Source organism: Gorilla gorilla, chromosome 5 (assembly GCF_029281585.2).
Source record: "Gorilla gorilla gorilla isolate KB3781 chromosome 5, NHGRI_mGorGor1-v2.1_pri, whole genome shotgun sequence".
Taxonomy (NCBI): Eukaryota; Metazoa; Chordata; class Mammalia; order Primates; family Hominidae; genus Gorilla; species Gorilla gorilla.
In genome coordinates this window covers 46,587,523-46,601,014 of record NC_073229.2, presented here as the reverse complement: position 1 = coordinate 46,601,014, position 13,492 = coordinate 46,587,523, and positions in this window count along the sequence as shown.

The following is a 13,492-nucleotide window of genomic DNA, read 5'->3' as shown; positions in this document are numbered from 1 at the left end:
TATGAGGCTGGGCACGGTGGCTCATGCCTATAATCCCAGCACTTTGGGACGCCGAGGCGGGCGGATTGCCTGAGGTCAGGAGTTCGAGACCACCCTGGCCAACATGGTGAAACCCTGTCTCTATTAAAAATACAAAAAAATAGATGGGCGTGGTGGCGGACCCCTGTATTCCCAAGCTGAGGCGCGAGAATCCCTTGAACCTGTGAGGCAGAGGTTGCAGTGAGCTGAGATGGCGCCACTGCACTCCAGCCTGGGCAACAGAGTGAAACTCCATCTCGTAATAATAATAATAATAACAAATGCAAATGTATATTATCATATTCAAAAATGTATTCAATAAATATATGTTGAATTAAGAAATGTATAAGTAAATAAATATGTCCACAAGAAGAGGTTCATGAAGAGTGTAGGCATAAATATAAAGGATTCTTATGGATGTATTCTAATAATAAAATACACTATTGATTAATATATTTTCTTGAGTATTTTCTTTTTATGTCCATCAGTCTCACCTCTCTCTGCTAGGCTAAGGAAAAATTAATCTTTCCTACAAAGCTATCACTAAGACAAAGTAAAAACAGGTCAATGATAATCCCACAGAAACTTTTTAAAGCTGTTAAAACCACTTCAACATATGAGTTGCTGTAAATGTTATAATTAGTTAAAAAGAACAAGTAGGCCTCGTGTGGTGGCTCACACTTGTAATCCCAGCACTTTGGGAGGCTGAGGCGGGCGGATCACTTGAGGTCAGGAGTTTAAGACCACCCCGGCCAACATGGTGAAACTCCATCTCTACTAAAAATACAAAAAATAGGCCACGCGCGGTGGCTCATGCCTGTAATCCCAGCACTTTGGGAGGCCAAGGTGTGGGGATCACGAGGGCAAGAGAGCGAGACCATCCCGGCCAACATGGTGAAACCCTGTCTCTATTAAAAATATAAAAATCAGCTGGTCGTGGTGGCGTGGTGGCGGCTGCCCGTAGTCCCAGCTACTCAGGAGGCTGAGGAAAGAGTATTGCTTGGACCGGGGAGGTGGAGGTTGCTATGAGCCAAGATCACGCCATTGCACTCCAGCCTGGGCGACAGAGCCAGACACTGTCTTAAAAAAAAAAAAATAGCCAGACATGGTGGTGCACACCTGTAGTCCCAGCTACTCAGGAGGCTGAGGCAGGAGGTTGCAGTAAGCCGAGATCATGCCATTGCACTCCAGCCTGGACGGCAGAGGGAGACTCCGTCTAAAAAAAAAACAGAATAAGTAAATCTGGTGAACTGGTTTTCCATTAGTGCACCTATTTTCTGCTTTTTGGACATAGTGGTTAAAACGAGGTGAATAGACAGAAATGCATTTACAAATTTATGATATAACTTTTCAATAAAAGGTGCTGGAGCAATTAGGAAAAAAACTAAATCTAGACCTCACACCAAACACAAAAATGAATTCATAATGGACCATACACCTAAGTATGACAGGGAAAGTAAAACTTCTAGAAAGAGAATATGTTAATGAATGTAAGGTATGCAAAGATTTCAAAAACAGGAAAGAGTAACCAAAATAAAAAAAAAAAAAGTTAAACAGGCACCCACCTGTAGTTCCAGCTACTCAGGAGGCTTGAGGTGGGAGGATCGCTTGAGCCCAGGAAAGTGAGGTCGTAGTGCACAATGATAGCCCCTGTGAACAGTCACTGCACTCTAGCCTGGGCAACACAGCGAGAACCCATGTCTATTAAATAAATAAATAAGTGTAAAAATTTTAAAAATAAATCAATAAAGTCGACGAAATAAAATTCATCAAAACTGGAAACTTCTATTCATCAAAAAACATCATTAAGAAAATGAGAAACGGAGGCCGGGCGTGGTGGCTCACGCCTGTAATCCCAGCACTTTGGGAGGCTGAGGCAGATCACAAGGTCAAGAGATCAAGACCATCCTGGCCAACACAGTGAAACCCCGTCTCTACTAAAAATACAAAAATTAGCTGAGCGTGGTGGCGCACACCTGTAGTCCCAGCTACTCAGGAGCCTGAGGCAGGAGGATCACTTGAACCCGGGAGGCAGAGGTTGCAGTGAGTTGAGATTGTGCCACTGCCCTCCAGCCTGGCAACAGAGTGAGACTCTGTCTCCCGAAAAAAAAAAAAAGAAAATGAAAATGAAAAATGGAAGCCACAAATTGCAGGAAACATTTGCAAAATATATACCTGAGAAAGGACTCATCCTAAATATATAAAGCACTCTTGTAAATCAACAAGAAAAAGACAAATAATTTTTTTTTAATGACAAAAGACTTGATCAGGAACTTCCCTAAAGACTACATTCAAATAGTACACATATGAGGCCAGGGACAGTGGCTCACGCTGTAATGCCACCAGCACTTCAGGAAGTGGGAGGATTACTTGAGCCCAGGAGTTCGAGACCAGCCTGGGCAACATAGAAAGACTCCCCCCGCCCCACCATCTCTACAAAAAAAAAAAAAAAATTAGCCAGGCATGGTGGCGTGTGCCTGTAGTCTGAGCTATTCAGGAGGCTGAGGTAGGAGGATCCTGTGAGCCTGGGAAGTTGAGGCTGCAGTGGGTCATGATTGCATAACTGCACTCCAGCAAAAGAAAATTTGAAAATGTGCTCAGTATCATTAATTAGCAGGGAAATATAAATTAAAACCACAATGAGATACCACTACAAATCCACCTGAACAGCTAAAATATTTTAAAACACATATGCTGTACCAAGTGTTGGTGTAATATGTGCGGCAACTAGAATTCTCATGCATTGCTGCTAGAAGTGTTAATTAGCACATTCACTATGGAACATTTTTTGGCATTATCTAAAAAACTAAACATATGCCTACTAGCAATTCCACTCCTAGAAATGAGGGCATTTGTCCATGAACAGACATATACCACCAGAACGTTTAGGGCAGCTTTATTCATAACAGACAACAATTTAAAACAACCCAATAAGTGCTCATGATAGGAGTCTCTTCATATGAAGTTCAAGAACAGGCAGAATTAATCAATGCTTCTAGAAATTTGGAATAGTGATTTTTTCTAAGTAACCTCTGGGAGTGGATACTGATGGAAAGAGACATGAGACAGCCTTCCTGGATGCTGAAAATATTCTTCCTCTTGATCTGGATGGTGGCTACACACATGTAACAATTCATTAGCTTATACACTGAAGGCTTGTGCTCTTTATGTATATTTTACCTCAATAAATTAACAATAGGAAAGTTTATCATTTAATGTCAATTAAATGCTCTACAGCATAAACTCTAAAAATGTTTGATATAGTTTGGATATTTGTCCCCACTCAAATTGGATATTTGTCTCACATTGAGATGGAATCCCCAATTTGGAGGTGGGGTCTGGTGGGGCCTCCTTGCTCCATTCTCGCTAGGCGATGTGCCTGCTCCCCCTTTGTTTTCCGCCATGATTCGAAGTTTCCTAGGCCAGGTGCAGTGGCTCACACCTGTAATCCCAGCACTTTGGGAGGCCGAGGCAGGTGGATCACTTGAGGTCAGGAGTTCAAGACCAGCCTGATCAACATGGTGAAACCAGTCTCTACTAAAAATATACAAAATTGGACAAGCGCGGTGGTGCACGCCTGTAATCCTAGCTACCTGGGAAGCTGAGGCAGGAGAATCGCTTGAACCTGGGAGGTGGAAGTTGCCGTGAGCCAAGATTGTGTCACTGTACTCCAGCCTTGGCAACACAGAGAGAGACTCCACCTCAAAACAAAACAAAACAAAAAAAGAGAAATACCTGAGACTGGGTAATTTATAAGAAAAGAGTTTTAATTGGCTCATGATTCTGCAGGCTGTACAGGAAGCACAGTGGCAGCTGCTTCTGCAGAGGCCTTGGGAAACTTCCAGGTTTTTTGTTTTTTGTTTTTTGTTTTCAGACGGAGTTTCTCTCTTGTTGCCCAGGCTGGAGTGCAATAGTGCTGTCTTGGCTCACTGCAAGCTCCGCCTCCCGGGTTCAAGCAGTTCTCCTGTCTCAGCCTCCAAGTAGCTGGGATTACAGGCACACGCCACCACACACGGCTAATTTTTTAATATTTTTAGTAGAGACAGCGTTTCACTATGTTGGCCAGGCTGGTCTCAAACTCCTGACCTCAAGCGATCCACAAGCGTCAGCCTCCCAAAGTGCTGGGATTACAGGTGTGAGCCACTGCACCCGGCCCTCAGGTATTTCTTTACAGCAGTGCAGGCACAGCCTAATACAATGTTAAAAAGGGAAAAATTGTTGTGACCTGGGAAGACGGGAAAAGTTTTATGAGAGGCTGATCTGGAGGGAGTGGTCACCTGCAAGGAAAGCGGAGGAATCCGCTTATTCAAGGAGTTTAGCCCAGAAAGGGAAGAGAAATGGTTCCAGAGCTCACAAAAGCATTGAAATCTTCTTCAGGCCCAACATCTCTAGGTCCTTCAATTATTTCTCCCTTGCAGTTCGTGATGCCATTCCCACCCACTGTGTTATTCTTTCTCATAGCATCCTGTCTCTTCCATCATAGAACTTGTCACAATTAGTAACCACATATTTATTTGATTAATAACTGAATGCCACTCCTTATTCTGATTATTTCATACTGCATAACAAACTGCCCCAACAGGTAGGGCTAACTGGGATGATTTTTCTGTAACACCTGGCATTAACTGGCAACTCAGAATGTATCCATTTGGCAGTTGGGCTGCTCTTCACTGACAATCCTCATGCTTTTCTCAGGGAATGGCTGGAAGGATGGCCTCAATGAGCTCACTCCCCCTTTATGGAGTCCCGTAGTAGAGTAGGTGGACATCACTATGGACTGAGTTGTGTCCACTCTGCCCACCACATACACACAGCTCCCAACTCATGTTTTGGAATTTTAACCCCCAATATGACTATATTTGAAGATAATTTTTTTTTTTGATAGAGTTTTGCTCTGCTGCCCAGGCTGGAGTGCAGTGCCTCAATCTTGGCTCACTGCAACCTCTGCCTCCTGAGTTCAAGTGATTCTCCTGTCTCAGCCTCCTGAGTAGCTGGGATTACAGGTGTGCACCACCATGCCCAGCTGATTTTTGTATTTTTAGTGGAGACAGGCTTTTGCCATATTGGCCAGGCTGGTCTTGAACTCCCAGCCCTAAGTGATACACCTGCCTCAGCCTCCCAAATTGCTGGAATTACAGGCGTGAGCCACCGTGACTGCCTGGAGATAGGATCTTTACAGGAATGACAATTAAGGATAAATGATGTCATAAGAGTGAGGCCCTAAGCTGATAATACTAGTGTCCTTATAAGAAGAAGAAGAGACATCAGAGGTGCATGTGCACAGAGAAAAGGTCATGTGAGGACATAGTCAGAAGGCGGCTGCCTGCGAGCCAAGGAGAGAGACCTCAGGAGAAACCAACCCTGCAGACTTTGATCTTGGACTTCCAGTATCCAGAAAATAAAATGGGAGCAAATAAATTCCTGTTTTTTAAGCCATCTACTATTTTGTATGCCAGCCTGAGGAGACTAATAAAGACATATCTATGGTGTCTCAGGACTCAGAGACACAAGACAGGGGCTGTCAGCCCTCTTACAGGCCTGGCCTGGCACTGGTATAGAATCACTTCTGCCATACAGTGTTAGTCACAGTACTCATAGGCCAGCCCACCAGATTCAAGGGGCTGGAGGAGTGGGCTGCACCCTGTTTTCTGTTGTTGTTGTTGTTTGTTTGTTTGTTTTTTGAGACAGAGTTTTCTCTTGTTGCCCAGGCTGGAGTGCAATGGTGTGATCTTGGCTCACTGCAACCTCTACCTCCCAGGTTCAAGTGATTCTCCTGCCTCAGCCTCCCAAGTAACTGGGATTACAGGCATGCGCCACCATGCCCAGCTAATTTTGTATTTTTAGTAGAGGCAGGGTTTCTCCATGTTGGTTAGGCTAGTTTTGAACTCCTGACCTCAGGTGATCTGCCTGCTTCAGCTTCCCAAAGTGCTGGGATTACAGGTGCGAGCCACCGCACCCGGCCTTTTTTTTTTTAAGACAAGGATCTCACTCTGTCGCCCAGGTTGGAGTGCAGTGGCATGATCATAGCTCACTGCAGCCTCAAACTCCTGGGCTCAGGCAATCCTCCCACCTTAGCCTCCCAAGTAGTTGGAACTATAGGCATGTGCCATGATGCCCAGCTTACATATCTTGGTGATCCAATGTCATGTGCATATGAGAGGTCTCTAAGATAGTGACTATCTTGGAGACAGCTACCATCCCGGCCTCCATCCAGCCCCCAGTGGCCTGCCAGCTCCATAAGGGCAGGAATCTTGTCTAGTGTGTTTACCAGGCATGGTCTGCTCATATTCAAAATGCCTGTGTTAAAATCAAGGAAATCCTCAACCCCTTGCTGTTTGAAAGAAGGGGTCAGATTAGCTTTCCCTCCCACTGTCTTCAAAGATTTTATCCCCAGGAAATAGAATATAGCTAAATGTTGGGAAGCACATAACCAATTCAAAAATAAATTATATTTAGATGACTAATGACAATTACATTTTTCAGTGGGTCTTGATGCATAGACCAGTGAGCAGTATCTCAGTCCCCTTGCCATAGTAATTGGTTCAGGAATAGGTAGTAAAACCAAACCTAAGCCAACTGGCACATGAATTTCTCTGTCCACAGGGATTAGTCCAATCAGTAAGAGCAAAACACAGGGCTTTGCTGGCTGGGAAAGACAAGTCATTGATGCTGTGACTGCAGAAATTTTTTTAAATTTATTTTGACATAATTGTAGATTCACATACAGTTATAGGATGTAATTAAGATTCAGTGGCTGGGTGCAGTGGCTCACTCCTATAAGCCTTCCACTTTGGGAGGAAGAGGAGGGAAGATTGCTTGAGGCCAGGAGTTCAAGATCAGCCTGACCAACATGGCAAAACCCCGTCTCTACTAAAAATACAAAAATTACCTGGCCATGGTGGCACATGCCTGTAATCCCAGCTACTTGGGAGGCTGAGGCATGAGAATTGCTTGAACCCAGGAGGCGGAGGTTACAGTGAGCCAAGATCATGCCACTGCACTCCAGCCTGGGCGACAGAGAAAGACTCTGTCTCCAAAAGAATAAAATAAAATAAAAATAAAGATCCAGCATACCCTTCACTCAGTTTCTCCCAATGGTAACATCTTGCATAAATATAGTACAATATCACACCAGGAAATTATTTTTGATAAAATCCACCAATCTTACTCAGATTTCACCTTTTTTATGTACACTCATCTGTTTGTGTGTGTTTAGTTCTATACAATTTTATTGCATGTGTAAATATCACATAGGAACAACATTACAGTCAAGATACAAAACTGTTCCATTACAAGGATCCCTCAGGGTACCCTTTTATAGCCACAGACACCTCCTTCCCTTCTCTCTCCCTAATGCCTAGCAACTACTCATCTGCTCTCCATCTCTATAATTTTATCATTTCGAGAATGTTGTGGGCTGGCCACAGCGGCTCACTCCTGTAATTCCAGCACTTTGGGAAGTCGAGGCAGGTGGATCATTTGAGGTCAAGAGTTGGAGACTAGCCTGGCCAATATGGTGAAAACCTGTGTTTACTAAAAATACAAAAAAAAAAAAAAATAGCTGGGCATGGTGGTACATGCCTTAATCCTAGCTACTCCGGAGGCTGACACAGGAGAATCACTTGAACCCGGAAGGCAGAGGCTGCAGTGAGCCAAGATTGTCCGACTGCACTCCAGCCTGAGTAACACAGTGGGACTCTTTCCCAAAAATAAATAAATAAATAAATAAATAAATAAATAAATAAATAAATAAATGTTATTAATGGAATCATACAAATCACAACCTGAGGCTGACTTTTCTCACTCAGCGTAATTTCCTTGAGATCTATCCAAGTTGCTGCCTATCTCAGTAGTTCATTCATTTTTATCTCTGGGTAGTATTTCATAATATGGATGTGCCACTGTTTAACTCTTCACCATTCGAGGACATTTGAATTATTTCTAGGCTTGGCTATTACGAACAATGTTTTGTGCAGATCCTTGGGTGAACAAACATTTTTATTTCTCTGAGATAAATGCCCAGTGACATGCAAATTTGAGACTCTAAACTGCAGCAGCTGTTTGGCTACCTCATCAGAGAGATTCCACCCTGATGACCCAATATAAAGTAATAACCATCACTCTTCATCTTCCATATTCTGATTCATTCCACTTTATGGCATGTTTCATACCATGTGTTTATTGCTTGGTTTGCTTATCATCCATCTTTCCCTCTAGAAAGTAATTCCATGACACCAGCAACCTTGTCTGTTTTGTTCCACACAGTGTCCTGGAATCTAGAAGACTGGCACATAGTTGACACTCAACAAACATTTGTTGAATAAATTAACGAGTAAATAAATCTCAGACAGCTTTCCCTATTAGTAGATGATTTCTTCTTTTTCTTCTTCTCCTTCTTCCTCTTCTTCTTCTTCATCTCCTTCTTCCTCTTCTTCTTCTTCATCTCCTTCTTCCTCTTCTTCTTCTTCTTCATCTTCTTCTTCCTCCTCCTCCTCTTCCTCTTCTTCTTCCTCCTCCTCCTTCTTCTTTGTTTTTGTTTTTGGAAACTGCATAGCATTTCATTGTACACCTGCATAATATTTTCATTAACTTATCCCCTGTTGGAGCATATTGATGTTGGTCCCAGTATTTTACAAATCCAAACAATGCTGTAATGGTAATCCTTGTATAATCAAACATCTGTGTCCAGATGGGAGAGAAGCAGAGTAGAAGGTTCTAAGAGTGAGTGCATTTAAATTTTTTTAGTGATTGTCAAATTGTTTTCTTTTACTTTTTTTTTTTTTTTAATCGAGATGGAGTTTTGCTCTTGTCACCCAGGATGGAGTGCAATGGCGTGACCTCGGCTCACCGCAACATCTGCCTCCCGGGTTCAAGCTATTCTCCTGCCTCAGCCTCCTGAGTAGCTGGGATTACAGGCATGCGCCAACATGCCCAGCTAATTTTGTATTTTTAGTAGAGACAGAGTTTCTCCATGTTGGTCAGGCTGGCCTCGAACTCCTGACCTCAGGTGAGCCACCCGCCTCAGCTCCCAAAAGCGTTGGGATTACAGGCGTGAGCCACCGCTCCCAGCCCAATTGTCAAATTGCTTTCAATGGTGTTCTCCCAATTTACATTCTCACAGTGTACTGGAATTCCTCATATTCTCATCAATACTGAATACTGTCAAAGTTTTAAATCTTTGCTAATCTCATAAATTAAAATTAACATCACCTCTTTTCACATGTTTATTGACCATTTGTTCTTTTTCTCTGTACCATCTGTTCATGACCTTTGCTCATTTTTCTTCTCTCTTTTTTTGCTTTTATTTGTGCAAATATTTTGTCTCAAGGAAATTCATCCTTTGTTTAATTTGCTAAAAACATCTTTCCCCAATTTTCCTTTATCATTCAGCTGTTTAGAAAATTTTTTTTATAAGAAGACATCTAATTTTGAATTCTGTATAACCAAATTTATCCATTTGTGACTTCTGTGGGGTCATGTTTAGAAAGATCTTCCAGATGACAAGTGCCTTAAAAAAAATCAGTTTTCTTTTTCCTAGAATTTTTATGGATTAATTTTCTTAAAAAAAATTTCATTGATCAATAATATAGTTCAGTATAAGAAGTGAGATGAGATCTTTTTTCTCCCAAGTAGCTAGCCAGTTATTCCACGATCATTTATTGAATGTATAGCACCAACCTGCAATTTCTCCTGTATCTTGTACTAAATTCTTTTTTTTTTTTTTTTTTTTTTTTTTTGGAGATGGGGTCTGGCTCTGTCACCCAGGCTGGAGTGCAGTGGTGCAATCTCGGCTCACTGCAACCTCTGCCTCCTGGGATCAAGGGATCCTCCCACCTTAGCCTCCCCAGTAGCTGGGACCACAGGTGCACGCCACCACACCCAGCTAATTTTTTGTATTTTTGGTAAAGACTGGGTTTCACCATGTTGCCCAGGCTGGTCTCAAACTCCTAAACTCAAGCCGTGGCCTCCCAAAGTGCTGGGATTACCCTGCATAAGCCACCGCTCCCGGACCTTACATTAATGTTAAATTCTTATTGATATTTTGTCTTTTTCTCCATTTCCCATTCTGTCTCATCTATACGTTGGCTTCTTAAGTACTGTATTCTTCTATTTATTATGATAATTTTTTATTTTTCCAGACTAAGGTTAGTATCAGTTGGTAAAAGACAGATAAGAGAGGAGATAGAAGAAGCAGAAATACTTTAGGCCTCATCAGGTCCCACTCAGTTTGCTGCTTGGAAGAAGAATGATCCAAGGAGGGAGGGATCAACAATGTAAAATGTCACAGGTAAGTGATGACTAACTGGGCCTGTGGTGTAGGGGGAAAAGATTTACCAAGACAGTTGTAGGTAAAGAAAGGCAGATTTATTACAGAAAGTAGAAAACTATGTTGCCAGGGAGACAACAGGCAGTATCAACAGAAGAGAAGCTGACTACAAAGAAACAAAGACTTGCTAGGGATTTTATACAATGGAACTTGGACTGATTGATAACGCTAAGGTAGCAGGAAGCGTAACCCGCATTCTTCTGTCAGCCAAGGTGCTTGATAAATCGAGGCGTTTGATGGTAAGCAGGAAGTTTGTGAGTTATGTACAGGAGGGCCATGTGCCCTGGGCCATAAAAAAAGCAGACCTATAACTTGTTTGCTTTATCTCTGCTTTCCCCTGGTCCCACCAGCCTGACTCCTTTTCCCTGATTAGGACTCCACATAAAATGCCTTCGAGATGTTAAGATGAAGACTGAAAAGTGTCCCTTGGATTTGGCCAATACTAGTAAAAGTCACTCGTTCCCTTAGGGCAGGGAGGTTTAGAGGAGGCAGGAGGAAATTCATTTTAAAACGGTATATTTTATTTTATTTATTTTTTGAGACAGAGTCTCGCTCCTGTCGCCCAGGCTGGAGTGCAATAGCGCAATCTTGGCCCACTGCAACCTCTGCCTCCCAGGTTCAAGCGATTCTCCTGCCTCAGCCTCCCGAGTAGCTGAGGTTATAGGCATGCGACACCATGCGTGGATAATTTTTGTATTTTTAGTAGGGACGGGGCTTCCCATGTTGGCCAGGCTAGTCTCAAACTCCTGACCTCAGGTGATCCGCCCGCCTCAGCCTCCCAGAGTGGGTTTATACGCGTGAGCCACTGTGCCTGTCCCTAAAACAGTATATTTTAGGCCGGGCGCGGTGGCTCACGCCTGTAATCCCAGCACTTTGGGAGCCCGAGGCGGGCGGATCACGAGGTCAGGGAATTGAGACCATCCTGGCTAACACGGTGAAACCCTGTCTCTACTAAAAAAATACAAAAAATTAGCCGGGCATGGTGGCGGGTGCCTGTAGTCCCAGCTACTCAGGAGGCTGAGGCAGGAGAATGGCGTGAACCCGGGAGGCGGAGCTTGCGGTGAGCCGAGATCGCGCCACTGCACTCCAGCCTGGGCGACAGAGCGAGACTCTGTCTCAAAAAAAAAAAGGTATATTTTATTAATACTCTTTTTTTGAGACGGAGTCTCGCTCTGTCGCCCAGGCTGGAGTGCAGTGGTGCGATCTCGGCTCACCGCAACCTCCGCCTCCCAGGTTCAAGCGATTCTCCTGCGTTAGCCTCCTGAGTAGCTGGGACTACAGGTGTGCGCCACCATGCCCGGCTAATTTTTGTATTTTTAGTAGAGACGGGGTTTCACTGTGTTGGCCAGGCTGGTCATGATCTCCTGACCTCGGGATCCGCCCACCTCAGCCTCCGGAAGTGCTGGGATTACAGGCGTGAGCTACCGGGCCTATTAATAAGAATTTTATTAGGCCTTTATACTAAAGAATTTGGACAATGTCCCAGAGGCAAAAACAAACAAATAAACAACAACAACAAAAAACCCACAAAACTTTGAAGATGTCTGAGTAAGAAGCGACAGAATGAAAAGCATTTTCTTCTTTAAGAATTTTTAAGGATGATTCTATTCCTTGAGGTGGTATTTGAATCAGTGAAAAAGTACAAATAGAGAAATTAATGGGAAGGCTGCACGGTTACCGATTCTTTGAAAAATACTTGTAAACTGACACACTGGTGCAATAATATAGGTTAGGATTAGTAATAGAAATTAACATGAACAGGTAAATTAAGCAAATCAAAATTCCATGAAATCTGGATGATGAAGGGAAGACAGTAAACACTCAAGGAAGAGGGGCTGGGCATGGTGGCTTCTGCCTGTAATCCCCTCACTTTGGGTGGCTGAGATGGGAGGGTCACGATCACGTGAGCCCAGGAGTTCTTGACTAGCCTAGGCAACATAGTAAGACCCCATCTCTTAAAATTTCTTTTTTCTTACAAAATTTATTGAGAAAAAGACAGGTGTAACTTTTTAAAATTAAAAAAAAAGGAAGGGGACTGTTAGAGATTGCTAAATGTAAATATTCCCTTTCCCCCACTCCCACCTTGTTATACCCAACTCATCTATTTTTTTCTACCTTTTTAAAATTTTTTCCTTTTTTTTTCTTTTTTGAAACGGAGTCTTGCTCTGTTGCCCAGGCTGGAGTGCAGTGGCCTGATCTTGGCTCCCTGCAACCTCTGTCTCCCAGGCTCAAGTGATTCTCCAGCCTCAGTCTCCAGAGTAGTTGGGATTACAGGTGTGCACCACCATGCCCATCGAGTTTTTGTATTTTTAGTAGAGACGGGGTTTCACCATGTTGGTCAGGCTGGTCTTGAACTCCTGGGCTTAAGCGACCCGCCCGCCTCAGCCTCCCAAAGTGATGGGATTACAGGCATGAGCCACCACACCCTGCCTGTTCTACCTTTCTTTACCCCCAGGTCACCTGCCTCCAGAGATAATAAAGGGTTGGTAAGAAAAACACAATCAATTCTGAAAAACAAAGCCAAACTCAAGGCTTGCATCCCCCAAGTAAAGGAGAAGATGAAGGGCAGCTTGATTTACCTATCCATATCTCTCATATTTCTGCACTGTATTGTAATGCTTATTAGTCCTTTTTGGAGTAAATGAGAATAGACATATCCTTTAATTCTTACAAATTTCATTGTTGACCCAATCTCAAACCAAGACCAGACTGTGGTGTGGCCTGGCCCAAGTACTCTACATTTTTCTGGAAATGGGCTAAGGCTATTTGGGACTGGAATTTGAATGACTGGGTACTCAGAGTATGGTTGAGAAGGTGGATGTGGGTTTAGGGCTGGCAAGTCCACTTAATCCCTCAGACTTCTTGTCCCATGGGGAAGAGGACCAGAGTGGAACTCTCTAAAGTGATGATGTGGGCTGCTTTGCCTACGGAGTAGCCATTCTTTATTCCTTTATTTTCTTAATTATCTTACTTTCACTTTGAAAAAATAAAATAAAAATAAAGTGATGGTCTGGAAGCAGAAGCCCGCCTTGCTCAGATAGCAACACAATATTGAGAAAATCTCAAACAAAACTAGGAAACACCAAGTAAGGGATAAGAAAGCAACATAAAAATGCTGGAGGTCTACTGGATGATAAGACAATGAGT